The sequence below is a fragment of the Chionomys nivalis genome, chromosome 21 (genome assembly GCF_950005125.1).
Source record: "Chionomys nivalis chromosome 21, mChiNiv1.1, whole genome shotgun sequence".
Taxonomy (NCBI): Eukaryota; Metazoa; Chordata; class Mammalia; order Rodentia; family Cricetidae; genus Chionomys; species Chionomys nivalis.
In genome coordinates, this window is record NC_080106.1 from 9,574,142 (window position 1) to 9,590,599 (window position 16,458).

Here is a 16,458-nt window from a genome sequence, read left to right on the forward strand (position 1 = left end):
GTATAAATGAATCTTTTTAAAAAGCAAAACAAAAACCAAAAAAAAAAAAAAAAAAAAAACCTTCCGTAGGCCTGGTGTGGGATTAAAGGTGCATGCCTTGAATTCCAGTACAGAGTGAGTTCCAAGACAGCCAGGGCTACGCAGAGAAGCCCTGTCTCAATGCCCCCCAAAAAGAAAAAGTGGGTGAGGGGGACTGCATGAGGAGGAACCCAAAATGGGCCCTTCATCTGCACAGCCTGTGCAGATGCTACCTTGAGAAGCTCATGGTGGCTTTCCTGACAGGAACACTGGATGCCACTGTTTGGACTCCAGTCCACTGCTGTGCAGCCTTGCTGCTCCTGCCCTGTGCTGGTCCCCAGGGATCCTGCCTGCCTCTTTGGTTCTGGGGAACAGCTGCTTTCCTCTGGCTTGTGAGTTAGTGTGGGACTGCCTAGACCCACCCTTGCCCCTCCACCAAAAAAAAAAAAAAAAAAATTATTTTGTCCTCCAGAAAACCCCTTCAGCTATGTCTTCTAATTCTCATGTGTTTTGGTTGTTTTTAGACTGGGTCTCACTATAGCCTTGGCTGGTCTGGAAATTGCTGTGTAGGTTAGGCTGGGCCCAAACTCACAGAGATCCTCCTGCCTCTGCCTTCCAGTGCTGACATCAAAGGTATGCACTACCATGAGCCCCAGATGCCCTTTTGTCTCACTACCCAGCTGACTTAGATCCTGCGTGGCCCAGGCTCCTGCCTCCACCTCCCAGGTGCTGGAATTACAGGTGTACACTGCTGTCTCCAGCAGCTTCTCAGATGCCTTATTTGGGATGTGACAGTTTTCAGGCCCAGGAATTTGTGGTGCTCTGGCATAGAGATGGGGGGTGGCACCAGCACAGGTTTTGGCTTCATCCTTGTCCTTTCTGTCCTCCAGTTTTGTCCTCTCTGGCTGCCACTGCAACCTCTTCCTCACGCCCTGGAGTAGGACACTGAGGGGCCAGTTGGACCGTGGGGTGAAAGGGACCCCCGCAGATTTCCAGAACAAACTGCACCTCTCCTTTGTGTTAAGGAGTAGAACCCAGGCACCTGACATTCTCTCATGGAGTTCTCCCAAACCACTTGGCGTTCAGAACCTGGGGAGCTCTCTATCACTGAGAGGTGGTGTAGATGAGGTGGCTCCACAGGTAAGGAAACAGAAGCTCAGCGTTTTCCCAGCATGCCCTATGGGGTGAGGGCATCACTCTATATACTATTCAGCACATACTCCAGGTCATCGGGACAGCACTGATTGAAATGTGGCCTGGGGAGATGGCTCAGTTGGTAAAGCATTTTATTTTACAAGTGTGAGGACCCGAGTGTGACCTCTAGAATCCTAGGAAAACAGCCAGCCAGGCATGGTAGTGCTGGCTGAAATCCCAGCCCTGGGGAGATCGCTGAGGCCTGCTGGCTAGCCAGATGGGCCTCAGGACAAAGAGACCCTGCTTCAAAAACAAGATGAAGCCGCGAGGATGGGTCAGTGGTAAAGGCACCGGCCACCAAGGCTGAGACTCAAGTTTGGTCCCTGGGACCCACATGATAGAACTAACAACAGTAATTGTCCTCTGACTTCCACACACATGCTATGGCATGTGTGCATTCCCCCTTCCACATAAATGAATGTATAATAATTGAAAGGAAAACCCCAGATATTGATAGCACCTGGGGAACAATGCTGAGGTTGACCCTTGGCCTACACACACACACTTATGAAACTTGTGTCCATTGCTAAGTTTGCTTGCATGCATGGTTTCTTTGACTAATTACTGTACCACTATATACATGGAAAAATGAGGCTCAGGGCACCTAGGCAGCAAGCAGTGGTAAATGCTGTTTAACGTAACTTTAGAAAAATCTCAGTGAATACAATGGCCAACAGGATGCCTGCCACTCTCTGATCATCCACCCACAGCCCCACAAGGACCCAGAACCCTTGAAGTTCACACCAAGAGAAGAGGTGGGCGTGTCCCTCCCTCTAGGAGCAGACTGAAAAGGAAGTGAGTTTTACAGTGCTAAATGATGGCCACCAGGGGGCGCCGGGAGACAGCAAATGCTGCTCAGGCCTCAAGGCAAACCGCCAATGCACATGAAATAAAAATAATAATAACCAAACAAACCCAGGCCTGTCAAGACACTAAAAGAAGAGGTTATACATCCTAGTGAAGCTGATGGTGGGAGTGGGCATATCAGCTGGGCCTTAAGTGTGAGGCAGGAAGGGCTTTGAGGAAGACCCCCGCTAGGCTGTGCGAGGGTTCTGGGACAGGAACAGGTGAGTGGTAGTCTACCCATTAGTATGGAATCTAGGCCAGTTGGGACCACAGAACCCTGGAAAAGAGCTGGGAAATTGTCCCAGCCCAGAGGTGCCGTGGGTTTCACCTTATTGGTCACCAGGCCCAAGGGCAGGTGGAGGCAGCCGAGAACAGCAGGGATACGCTGCCCTCAGGGCCCTACCTGGGGCAGACCCAGACCTCTGAGGCACTGAGACAAGCGCTCACTGGATGGCTTTGGAGGCTGGTTCTAGCTGGCCCGCGGGCAGCCCCGCTAGGTTTCCAGGGCTGCTGCAGAGCACCTGGTGGGACCTTGACCCTCACCCCAGCAAGGCCACAGCTGGAACTGCCCTGAGCCCCAGTGACAAAACAAACCCTGTTCCCAGTCTGTGTTTCCTATGGCCAGGTCCTGCTACCCTCACTTTCCCCTCCCCTTCTCCCCTGCAGGCAGGGAGTTTCAGCTGAGGGTGAGGACTGCGAGGGTTTCTCTCTCTCCTTCCTTCCTGAGCAGCACACCTACCTGGAGAGTCTCCTGCTCCCAGCTATCAGTTACCCATATCTCAGTGTGAATGAGCTCATTGCTTCTTCTTAGCCTTCCCCCAACTTTCTTCTCCCTGGGTCAGCAGCACTGGCAGCACAGGCAGCCAGGCACGAGAAAGGCCGCCCTGACCTCCTGAGCTGAGATCTGTGCTTCGGGAAGAGCGTTTGGTCAGAAACAATGGCCCTGGCAGCTCCTGGGTGCAAGGCTGCAGGCCTTCTGAGCTCTCTGTCATCAGAAATGAGCCAACCTGGCTGCCTATCTGCTGCTCCCTGGCTGTGTGACTCAGGGTGAGCCCCTTGGTTCCTCTGTGCCAAAATGTATTCCTTTGTAAGATGAAGGACACAGGTAAACTCCCTTGACAGCTGTCGGGGATCAGAAACGAGGAAGTGCACAGCTAAGGGGGACCCCTGGCACACAGCAGACCTCAAGAAACAGCAGCCAGTGATGATGACTGAGGGTCGCTCTCTAGCCCGTGGCTAAGGTGGAGAGCATAGGTCACCGCCTCATCAGCCTAGCTCGTTCTTTGTGAACCCAACTTTCCTGGGTAACATGGTGTCCTCACTTAAGATGGCCCTGCCAGGGGTTTGTGGGTTTTTAAAAAGTAAATAAAAATTTAACCAACTAAACAAAAACCAAGTCCATTTACAACACACGCCAGCAGGGCTAACATTTATGGTCTCCAAGAGAGCATCTCACCCTGGCAGAGGCCCTGATGGTCTAAAACCACAGCCCTATCCTGCCGCTTCTCCGGGGCTGAGGTACTTTTCCATTTCCACCTTCCTCCTGTCCCCACACAGTCAAGGGGCAGCCCCCACGTGACCCTGTCGTCTCTGAAGCTGCACACTAGAGGCTGAGACCCTAATCTGCCACCAAAATGTTGATAAAATACCACCCCTCCATCACTGAGATCTGCAAATGAAGGGCCTTTACACAACACCTAGACCTCATAGCCTTCCTGTCCTGGCACAGGATCCCTGGACAGGATCTCCCAGAGTCCACATGGTGCAAGAGCAGTCATTTTCAAGTGACACCTAGGGGGTGGAGGCTGGAGAGATGACTCAACAGTTAAGAACACTAGCTGCTCTTCCAGAGGACCCAGGTTCAATTCCCAGCACCCACATGGAGGCTTGCTTCAGGTCTAGGGGATCTATTGCCCTCTTCTGGTCTCTGCAGGCACCAGGCATGCACAGGACACAGACATGCATGCTGGCAAAACCCCGAGCATGTAAAAATCATAATAAGATGGCCAGGCGGTGGTGGCATACACCTTTAATTCCAGCACTCGGGAGACAGAGGCAGGCGGATCTCTGTAAGTTCGATGCCAGCCTGGTTTACAGAGCTAGTTCTAGGACAGCTAGGGCTGTTACACAGAGAAACCCTGTCTCGGAATACCAAACCAAAATAAATAAGAAATAAATAAAATGACAGTCAGGCGGTGGTGGTATTGCAAGGAGGGCTGCTTGTTCATCCCAGCCACCCAGAACCAAAATAATCACGCAGATACTGTATTAATTAAACCACTGCTTGGCCCCTAGCTCTAGCTTCTTATTGGCTAACTCTTACATATAAATTTAACCCATCTCCATTAATCTGTGTATCGCCATGTGGCTGTGGCTTACCAGGTAAAGTTTTCAGCATCTATCTTGTGGCTCCATGACTTCTCTCGGACTCCACCCTTCTTTCTCCCAGCATTCAGCCTAGTTTTCCCTGCCTACCTAAGTTCTGCCTTGCTATAGGTCCAAAGCAGTTTCTTTATTTATTAATGATCACAGCACACAGAGGGGACTCCCACATCAGTGGTGGCAGAGCACACCTTTAATCCCAGCATTCAGGAGGCAGAGGCAGGTGGATCTCTGAGTTCGAGGTCAGCCTGGTCTAAGGAGTAAGTTCCAGGACGGCCAGGGCTACACAGAGAAACCCTGTCCCAAAATGCCAAAATAAAATCAGGAAAAAAAATGATAGTGTGTGACTTCTGTCCAATTTCAAAACATTGCCATCGCCTGGAGAAGACACTCAGTTACACAGTCCCTACCCACAAAATGCCTGCTATGGGTTCTGTGCCACAGGTTGGTCCTCAATGCAGCCTTCAGACTGAGCTCTGAGGAAGCCCCTTCTCAGTACGCTCACCCCTTGGGGGTTCATAACCTGATCACATTAACTTTAACCAATCTTAGTTGGAAGAAGTGAGTCACTGGGAGGTGTGCCCCAAAAGGCATACCTTGTCCCCAGCCTTTCCCCTGCGTCCTGAGCTGCCTTGAGAGGTGATGCTTAGCTCCCTCACAAACTCCAACCGTGCTGCCGCTGGGGGCCAACCCTCTGAAACAGGGGTCCAGATAAACTATTTATTTATTTGAGGCAGGGTCTCACCAGGTATCCTTAGATGTCCTGGAACTCACTGTATAGACCAAACTGGCCTCAAACTCACATCCACTTACAGCCTCCTAAGACTAGAATTAAAGGCGAACATCACTCCTGGTCCAATAAGCTTTTTTTCTTTTGGGTTGTTTGCCTCAGCCATTATGTCACAGGGACGAAAAGCTGACATCAACCCACAGTCACCCTTGTTCCAAGACTCAGGAAGTGTTTGGAACAAGCAACAAGAGGTCAGGACAGAGGAGCCTTGGCTGGATACACTCATTCACCCATCCCTTGCTCGAGCAGGGCTGCACACCCTCTTACCTTGGAGCCGTGGGGCCTGTTGGCTCAGTGGCTCAGGGTTCGCACCGCCTCAGGCCTTCTGACTGCATCAGCCCATCTCCCAGAGACTCGATGTTCTCAAGGATGAGGGGGGCACCACAGGTCCTGTACCAGGGAGTTGCGGATGAGTTTGCTATCGTGGCTGTAGGGAAAGCCCGTGGCCACGGTAGCTCAGAGTCCAGCACATCACCCCACGCTGACTTCCTGGTGTGGGTAGGGCCCATTTCTCCCACCTTCTAATCCCTGTGCCACCCTGTCCCAGATCACACAAGCACCCAGGTTCCTGAGCCCTTAGCTTTTGCCTCCACCATCGAGCCAGCTAAATTGCCTTCCTCCCTCTGACTTTCTTAGTCCCAAGCCCTCTGACCACAGCTGGGAAATACTCTCCCTCACGAAGCACTTGGGTTTTTTATGAGACCCATCTGGACACCGGGGACGCTCCTCCCTCACCCCCTCTCCACACATGTGAAGCCCCTTTGCCTGTCAGTTAGGCAAGCCCAGGTTTTAGGAGTTAAGGTGGGGACGTCTGGGGTCTGCAGCATTTTGCTAACCACAGATAGGCAGGGTTGAATGCCACTGGCCTCTGGAGTTTCTTCTGGAAGCAGAGGATCCCAACAAAACCAGTGTGTTCCCAGCCACCTAGTCAAAGAAACCTTGTGCGGCCGAGGAAACCAGTGCATCTGCCAAACCCCTAAACCCCTGCTTCCCGGCACACTGTCCCGGGAAATTTCCACAGGCCCCGCCCCCTCCCTTTCCTCACCTGTCAGACAGTCAAACTCCAGCCCTAGACCTCCTGCCTCCCTCCAGCACGGCTCTCCTTGTGGGATGTGTCTTTCTCTGCTTGGTTTGTTCTGCTGGGTAGGTGGGGTGACTTGACCCTGGCCTAGGGTCATAGGGATCAGCTTGGGAAAGAGCCTAGCCCGTCACCCTGTCCTGGCTACAGCCTCCAGAAGATCCATTTTTGAGAGTCTGTTTGTCCCACTAGTCAGCATCAGCATGTCTGTCTGACTTCAATTCACCCAGAAAATGGTCATTTACAACCGGGTTCAGGGCTGGACCAGCATGGGGGATGCGCATCCATTTTGTATTCCTCGGAGGTCCATAGGGACAAGTCATAGAGTCTCAAATACTCACCAGAGGAGAAAACTGATGTAGGGGATGGGAGAGGGCCAGGTCCTGGCTGCCGAGGAACTGGGTCTTGGATCTACATCCAAACCGCCTTGCCTCCCTTTCCAGAAGGTCTGACTAGCTCCAGCAGCAGACCTTTGGTACAGCGGGGCGGCAGATAGAGATCTTTTGCTTGAAGCTGGGCTTTGAGGGCATGCCGAAGCATGGCTAATGCCTCTCCCAAGCAGGCGATAAGCATGCGTGACCTCAGACAGAGCCAGGCCTCCCTGTAAGAGAGGGCCAGCGAGGCCTGGGATGGCCGAGCAGCAGGCTGGCTGGTTGATCACCCTCCTGCATGGAAGAGAGCTCAGCCGTTTGTTCAGCTGTCTGTCTGGACATAAACCATGCACACGTGTGTCTGAAGTCTGAGGTTCACAGGCAGCCCCCAGAAAGGCTCGGGAAGGTGATCACAGTTCACCCATCATCCCTTGCTCAACTTCAGAGGGCAGGCCCCAGAAAAAAAAAAAAAAAACTCTGACCAGCCAGATCTGTCTGGGAATGCGCAGAACAGCTGGGGATGGTACCAGGCCGCGTGGAGATTAGGTCGGGGCAGGCCCTCTCAGAGGTCTGCAGGGAAGGCACGGGTATTGCCTTGGCGGGGAGGCTGGCCCTGTGAGCTTTGTCCACCTGCCATCTCTAGGACAGTATCTCTCAAGACTGCAGCAGTGAAGGCCAGTCCCCATGCAGGCCACCTTCCTGTTGCCGAGTACTGCCAGCATTGAGGGTGCCACACACAGCCACCAGAGGTCATAGTTCAAAACTACATTGCCCCAGCCCTTGAAGAAGCCTTCCCTGGCTTGCAAGGGGGAATGGGGGAGTGGGTGAGGGAGTAGAAATTTATAAATGCGAACCCATACGACCCCTTTGGGGTCACATATCAGATATCCTGCATATCAGATATTAGCATTATGATTCATAACAGTTGCAAGCTTACAGTTATGAAGTAGCAACAAAATAATTTTGTGGTTGGGGGTCACCACAACATGAGGAACTATATTAAAGGATTGCAGCATCAGGAAGGCTGAGAACCACTGCCATGGTCTTCTTCCTCAGCTACCTCCATGTTGTATGTCACAATAGTACTGGCTCCTGGCAGCCATGGAACTCTTACATACAGTGTCCTTCACCCACGGGACACCAGGTTTCCTTTAGGCATTAACTTTAAACATCAGTTCAAAGGGTGTCTCTCAAAACACCCCTGGTGAAGCCACATCCAGGTGTCAGATCCTCTGCCGGCCCGCCCCCACCCTGGAGAGGCAGATCTTTACTGTCTCAGCCACAGGGAGTGGGCAAGTTTGGGGGTGCTCCCAGAGATACCCCTGTCTGAGGCAAGAATAACAAGGTCTGGGTTCCAGGAGCCTGGGCTGGATAAGGCTGCCGTGGGGTATCCTGGCCGCCATGGGGGTACCCCGGCCTAGGGACAGCAGGGGCTGCTGTAACACTAGCTAGGGTTGGGCCCACAGAGGTCAGGGGACAGAGCTTGCCAGCCACTCGCTGTGTAGGTTTGTGCTCCCACCGTGCTTGACACAGTGTCTGCAATTGGTATTCATTAAGAAGATCATTTTGATTAATGTTTTGATGTTTTGCTTGTTTGTTTCATGCCCTCACATAGTTGAGACTGGCCTCGAACTCCTGACCCCCTGGCCTCCACCTCCCAGAGCTGGACCACAGGTGTGTTTCCACCAGTGCAAGACGATTCTGATATATATAAAATATAACTTCTATTAAACTAAGAACTAATAACTTGATTACATCAATTGATCAGTAAATATAATAAATTAACAAATGAAATGGATTATTGAAGGTTTGGAGAAGGCCCTCCCTCTTGCACACTGTATGTTTCTGAAGTTGTAGGAAGCAGGGGCTAAGCTGAGGCAGTGGAGGAAGGGCAATGGCTGTGCACCCCCTCGGCGAGGTGCCTTGCTGGCCCCGGGGTAGCATTTGAACAGGGCCAGGGATCAGGAGCTGGACAGTAAAGTGAGAGGCTTCATGGAACAAAGTACTTCCGGAGCTACAGCCCTTCCCAGAGTGGCAATCAGACACTGCTCTTGGCTAGCATCCCCCTGCTGCTGAGAGTTCACATTTTTTATCTAAATCCAAAACGGCCTCTCCGTGTCAAATCGTTTCCTCCGGTTAAGGTGGCTAATCCTGAATTGACAGTAAAGTTCTTCCCAATTGTTGTCTTCACAGTATGGCCACTCCTTTGTGGAGGAAGGCAGGATGAGAACCTGGCTGAAGACAGGACATGCTCAGAATTCTCTATTCCTACATAGCTATCTCAGCATCCTCCATCTAAGCATCCCAGTATCCACATCTCTATGTCAGAATCCTTTATCTCAGCATCTCGCATCCCTACCTCAGCATCCCCACCACAGCATCCCCACCACAGCATCCCCACCTCAGCACCACTGACTTCAGGCTGGGTACTGTGTATCACATTTCAGTCCCTGATTTCTGAGGCACTCAACGGGGACTCTGCCCTGGCCCTCTCTATCTGACAAAGGTCTCTAGCTGTTGCATCACAGGTGCTGGGCACCTGTGGACATCTCTGTGGCCTTTAAAATCTGCGATGTCTGTATTACCCACTCTGAATGCTTCTGAGGAAAGCAATTACATCAAGGGTGGACCATGTGTGTGGCATGTGTGAGTTCTGCGGTCCCATTCTGAGGTCACAAAGGGAAGAAGAAGAAAGAAAAGTATCTTCATAAGCTGACCTTGACAGCAGGAGGGAGAGGAAAACCCCTGGCCGCCTCTGTCAGCACAGTGTAGGACAAGTCTGTGGTGTTGGTTTCCATTTGGTAAATGTCACAGGAACATAGGTCTGGCCTCCTAGGCCAGCTGGGCTGCAGATGAACGACATGGCATGGTTCCATAGCCACGCCTGGCACCGACGCCCTGTGGGGCACAGGTGGGCTTGAGGCCATCACAGCATCTCGTTAACCACATGCCTTTCTGGCCAAGGTGGGGGAGGTGGGACTAGAGTGTGATGGAGACAAAGTAGAAGCCTGTGCCCAAGTCCGGCGGTTCCAGAAGGTCCCTCCCAGGCTCTGGCCTGCAGCCTGGCCTCCCGTTTTCCTCTTGTTAATGAGAGCTGAGTGACAGGTGGTGGATTGATTACAGATGGCAAGGGGGCCAAAGGCAGCAAAGATGGGCCAGTGGGACCGGGACTTCATTTAGACCAATGTGTGGGATGGAGGATTTGTGTTGGATCCGGGCCGCAATTGAGTGAGCACCAGGCAGGAAGCTAGGCTGGTTTGTTCTAGGCTGGACAATGTCTTCCCAAGTGGAACTTCAGTACGCTTGGTGAAAAAGACATAGCATTTGGAGAGAAGCCCCAGTCTCCAGCCAGTGGCTCTGGGCTGCACATGGCCTGACCCACGTAGAAGTGCAGGAAAACAGAGCTGCAGCAGTGCTAGACCAAAGAAGCTTCTAGACCTTGTCCAGGCCCAGAGGCAGCAGGGCCCTTTCTCCTCTCTCTCCTTCCTTCCTTTTCCTTCATTTCTTTTTTCTTTTTTTGTTAATTGCATTAATTGATTTTTAAAAAAAAAATCTCTGTGCCCACAACGCCTGTCAGAGTTCAGGGAGGACAGGTTATTTTGGCTTATGATCCCGAGGGTTCCCATCTGTCACAGTGAGTAGATGGACAGCGGCTGTGGGAGCCCATGGCAAGGCTCATCACATTGACCAGGAAGAAGAGGGGACAGGAAGCAGGCAGGGTGATGTGCTCTCAAGGGCCTGCCCCCTGCCCCACTTCTTCTGGGTACACTTGTCCCCATAGGTTCACCCACCTCCCCAGATAGTGTCACTAGCTAGGGGCCGAGCACTCAGAACACAGTTGGGACACATCTCAGGTTCAAACCAAATAGTAGCTTTAAATTTAGCTATCGTGTGACCTTTCCTGGGAAGAAGGGAGCAAACACCCATTCAACTCAGATACAGCAACATCAACAGATCCACCCAAGTTCAACCTGGTGACCGGGCAGGTTTATGGGGGTCACTCCCAGGAGCTCAAGTGACTTAGGCTGCAATCTCATTGAACAGCTCAGCATGGGTGATACCTCCAAAGCACATTCTGGGGGACCCTGCACAGCTTGCAGGCAACTTCACCAAAGAGTGTCCTCCAGCAACTGTTTCTTGCTCATAGAAGCGTGAAGGGGAGCCTCAGACATCCGTGAATTTTCTGAATTTCTTTCACTGAGTTTCAGGAGCTGCCATGCTTCCTGGAGGAAGGAACATTTCCCTCCGGAGAAAAAAGCTACAGAGGCACTTGGGAGGCAGAGGCAGACGGATCTCTGTGAGTTTGGGGCCAGCCTGGTCTACAAGAACTAGTTCCAGGATAGTCTCCAAAGCTACAGAGAAACCCTGTCTCGAAAAATCAAACCAACCAAACAAACAAAAAGCTACAAAGCAGATACATTTCAAACTCAAAGAAAATGTATAGACCCAACCTGTGGGTTCTGCCTAGCCTCGCGCAGAATCGTTGAAGCGTTAGGTTGTGACCCCTCTGTACCATCATCCATGTTCCTTTAACCACGTGCACACATATACACATACATCGCATTCCTCAGGTTACCTGATGGCAGTTCCTAGCCATCTGCCACCCTCTTCCCCACGAACGCTTCTGTAAGCAATTCCTAGGAGTGAGGTGCTCTCATAACCCCAGCCTAATGACCGACTGTGGGCGACTCTCCTACAGTCAGTTCTGTTACCAAAGCCTTGTGGTTTGTAGGTAACACACTGCCTTTAGTTACAGCATGGCCTCCCGCCTGCTCTACTCAGAAATGAGTTTCACTGGATGATTTTACACTCACGTGCACGTGCAAGTGTCTGTGGGCATGCTTGTAGAGGTTACGGGAAAATTTTTGGAAGTTATTCAGCTCTCTCATGCTTCACACAGGTCCTGGAAATCGGAATCAAGTCTTACCCCTGAGACATCTTGCTAGCCTACCATCCCTCCTCTGACTTTTGGGATACTGAGTTTTTCTAAGAGTTTGGACAAGGCATTCTGCAGTGTGCCTTCAGATCAAGATGTATCAAGCTGAGCTTATTATTATTGTTGTTGTTGTTGTTTGTTTTTTGAGACAGGGTTTCTCTGTGTAGCCCTGGCTGTCCTGGAACTCACTATGTAGACCAGGCTGGTCTCAGTCTCACAGAGATCCATCTGCCTCTGCCTCCTGAGTGCTGGGATTAAAGGTGTGTACCATCACAACCAGCTTTCAAGCTGAGTTGGAGTTAGGCAATTGGACAAGGCTAGCACAGAATGTCATGGTATCCTCCTAGGGCACCTTATGAGGCAACACAGTGCGGGTTTATCCTAGTACCTACCATCAGTGTGCTCACTGATGGAGCCAGGGGCAGCCATGTCTATCTACTGATGAGATTTCCAATTCCTCTCTTTGTAAATAAGAAATAATTGGTGGGGCGACACCGAGTCTAAAAATATTCTATTGCTTGAAACCTTGTTGATCTGTAGTTTTGCGCATGCTCTGATGAGCTCACCCCTCCATCGCTAATGTGTTTATTTGCTGGTGGTACACATTAGAGTCAGAAGTACAAAGGCTTCCAGAAAGCTTCTGAAAGGAGAGATGAGCTATCTGCGTGTTGGGCTGGGGAGTTGGTGCCTCCTTGGAATGGGGATGCAGCTCATGTGAGTGTCTTCCCCAAATGAGTCATGAGGGGGGATGTGACATTCCCCAGCCTCCCCACCTCCTTCCCAGGACCAAGCCAGCAAGTCTGTAAGCAGAGTTTTAGCACAGCTTGTAGGTGGTAGGGGTGAGCCTGCTGGGGCACATTTGTTTGGGATACAAGGAGCAAGAGGCTGTGTTCCATGATGCACTGGGGTGGGCCTCTTCAAGTCTCTAGGATCCACTGTCAGTCCCTCTGGGGCTAGAATCTTGCCATTTTCAGGTCTGGTAAGGCAGAATCCTCAAATCTAAAGGAAAGGGGGTGCCCCAGAGTCAGAAAATGTAAGGGGGTCTACAGAGATCTCCTGAATGCTGCCAACAGAGAGATGTGCACCCCATGAATTTCTGGTGTTCAGGAAAAGGTTGGGTACTGTCAATGAATGGGGTATTCTGGAACCTTCTGTGGGCTGTCTTCCCAGACCTGGGCTAATCCTTCCCACCTGGGGCCCTCCCTGGGCTGTTGCTTTTGTCTGTATCTCTGAGCTTTCTGGGATTAGGTGTGCCCTGACACCCTCAGTCTTCCCAGAAATGCCTGTCTGCTTCCTGAACTGGGTCAGAGCCTCATGTGGACTTCCTGGGCACCAATTAAACCACCATGACGAAGACTCCCCTGACAAAGCTGTGCCAGTTCCTGTCCACCTACTTCCAACTGGCCTTAATCATTGGGCATCTGAGCGAGCATCCACATCCCCAGCTTTAGTGAGCTCCCAACCACAAGGCCAGTGTGAGCCCCTCTCCACAAGCACACTGTTGTCTGATCAGGATGAGATCTGACCACCCTGGCTGCCTTCCCCAGGAAAACCCACACGGTGCTGCCTCCCAGACCCCCAGCCTGCTCCTCTCCACCATGGTGGGAACTGGGCAGGCTCTCTCCCCTGCCTCAGTGTACTTTAGTTCTACCTGCTATTAAGACCATCGTCTGGCTGTCTGTATGTCTGATGCCGGCTCTGGGCAGGCAGGGTTATATCTTTCTAGTCTTCTGTTATCTCAAACTGGAATTCAACAGAAACTGAAGAAGGAATTGGTACCTTTAGGTGGGCAAGAGGGAACCCAGGAAAAACTTTTCCTGAGGGGTCTCACCTGGAGAGCACATGCTTGAGACAGGCCCTTGATGGAGTACCCCTCCTTCCTGCAGTGTGCTCTTGATGTGTCAGGGACACAGAAATTGAAATAAGTCACATCCATCTGCTGAAGGTGACACAGGCCTTAGGCCACTGACACAGTTTCAAAGGCTTCTCTGATGTTCCAGAACCTTCTAAGGTTTGCAGCTGGTTTGGTAGGGCCATTCAATGATCTGATATGGTGATGGGGGATTGCTGGAGGCCCACACCACTGGTTTGCAGTGAAGTCACACAAGGACCACTAGAATGGGGACCTGGGAATCACCTGTCCAGAGTTTCCTTAAGAGAGGAGAGGTGGGAAGCAGGGCGGAGCCCCCAGATCAAGGGGTACCTTCATCCTGAAAGGCTGGGTTAGGAACTTTGTCAGGGAGGGTTGTGGGGCCAAGGGTGACAGGTGACTGTGGACACTGAGGCTGGGCCCCAGGACCTGTGAGACATTTGGAAGATGCGCCCTACCCATGGGTGATGCTGTCTGGTGAGCACAGAGTAGATTCGTGTGTCACAGTCAACAGCCTCACAAAACCATCAGGAAGCTTTGCACAAGAGGAAAAAAATGTTGAAATAAACAAACATGAGAGAAAAAGAGGGGAAAAAATGTTTTCCAAAGCGCTGGAAGCAGTTTGGGGGGTTAAACCCAGCCGGCCTCTCACACGTTATTCTATATGATTTATTTCCTGTGAGTGCATTTGAGAAACACGGGTAAATATTTCCATGCGCTCTGGAAAGGTCCTGTCTTCTCATCTGAGAGGTCACCAGCACCCAGTCCAACCCAAACAACAACAACTGGTTCTCATTTGGAAAAACAAAACCCACCAGAAGACAGACATTCCTGACTGAGTCACCAGGACACCTCTGTCCTCCCTGAGAGAGCTAAGATGGACCTTGCTGTACATACTCAGGACAATGGCTTAAGTTCTCCGTGCTCCATGCCATCTCCATAGGTGGGGACAGTTGCCAGCTCAACTCACAGGGTTGAGGTATCCGCAGAGATTGGGCTTCACATGTCATAAACACTGGCAGAGGGCAGCGGTTCTCAGTGCGCTAAACTGAAAATCCTTTACACACAGGGTGGGGCCAAGGGGTGTAGATAGTGACAGTTACAGATGAACCTCGAACAGAGAAGGGACCAGACCAGGTCTACTAGGGGCATCCACAGCTATATAGTGGGTACAAGGTCAGCCTGGGCTACGTGAGACTCTCTGGAAAGGCTGAGGTGGGGGAGGGGGAGCTTCATATAATCAAGGTATGAGAAAAGTTGTCAGTCTAATTTAGAAGAATCTTTTCATCTGAAAAATGAGATTCTCCCTTAGGAAAAATGGCTTTGGGGGCTGGGGAGATGTCAGTAACATGGGGTATCTGCCTTGCACCCCTCAAGAGCTCTGGGAGTCAAGTGCCAACAGCCACAATTGCTGTGGGCTCTGAGGAAAGTGGTACCTCTGGGCTTGGCATGGAGCAGCCAAGGACCAAGCCAGCTGGCCATGAAAGTCCACACTGACCTGAGCCTGGCTGGCTGAGCTCTGGCCTCTTTCAGATCCAAACTCAAGGTCGGGTGCTATGCCGCCCTGGTAAGTCCATTACCTCGTCAGGACACCACGACGATAAGAAGAAGGAGGTAGGAGCTGGAGGCCAAGCAAGTGATCTGAGGTCAGGATTGACAGAGCCAAGCAAAGCCATCGGGGCAAGTGCAGACGAGGATCAGTGCCCAGGATCAGTGCCTGGGTTCCAAACTAAGCAACGCCAGCCCGGCTGGAAGCCAGGCCAGCCAGGCAGATGGAGCCAGCACCAAGATGCTGACCAGGCTTCAGAAGGATCTGGAATTGGGCAGGGAATGGGCACCGGGCCAGGGGTTCCCAGCAGTACACCTGAGGACACAGTTGCTCACCCTGGCCATGATCTTGGCAGCTGCAGGGGCTGGAGGGGGCCAGGGCAGAAGAGCGGTGTGAGCTAGGTGTTGGGGAGATGCCTGGGCTGTCATTGGATTGCTCTACCTCAAGGTCAGGATTGAGCACAGGCTTTGATGGACCTCAGAACAGGGACTTAACATTCTAGACACTTCCAAAGAGTCAGGGGCAGCTCAATGGGGTGGCAATCTGAGTTCCCAGAAGCAGAGCCTGCAGCAAGAATTTGGGTGCCCACAGTTCAGGGCAAGAGAAGTTCACAGCAGGCACAGGCCAGCCTGGGGGCATGAGGCAGGCAGGGCAGACGGCAAAGCACTGACCTGGAGGGCAGGCCACACAGAGCGCAAGGTGGCCTGGTAACTGGGGTCCTGCTGGAGCACCAGCTCTGGCACAGAAGGGTTGAGCTGGTGTGAAGCTTCCCCGTTGCTTATGAGCTCCCAGGGGGCTGATGAGCAGAAAACCTTCCCTGGGCAGTGGCTTCAAGCTGCACTTTTCACAGGTCCAGACAGGAATTGAGGCAGAGACACCTGAATCCATGTGTCTGAATTATGGCACAATGTTGGTCTGAACAACAAAGAGATGCCCTAACAAACTGGTTTGAGCAAGACAGGTGCCAGGCAGAGTTGCTTGCTGTTTCCACCATGGCTCTCATCTTTGGATCCACAGTAGTGGCTCTGGCTCTTGCAATCACATATACGTCCTGGAGAGCAGGAGGGAAGAAAAGGGCTTCTACTCAAAGCAATCAGCTGTTCACTACCATACACACACTCAGGCCTAATTGCAAAGGAGGCTGGGGAATGTAGTCCACAGCTGTGGTATACTACCATGACAGAGGGAAGCCAGGAAAGGAGGCTGGGGACAGCTACAGGAAGATGATTCTAGATTCGTATCTCAAAGCTGAGGTTGTGTGAATCCTGGTCTACCCCACCTAGACTACACAAGGCTACAGGGACATTGCTGCTTACTAGCTTACCTGGCTTACTTCCCATGGCTTGCTCAGCCTTCTTTCTCTCTCTCTCTCTCTCTCTCTCTCTCTCTCTCTCTCTCTCTTTCTTTCTTTTTTTCTTTTTTCT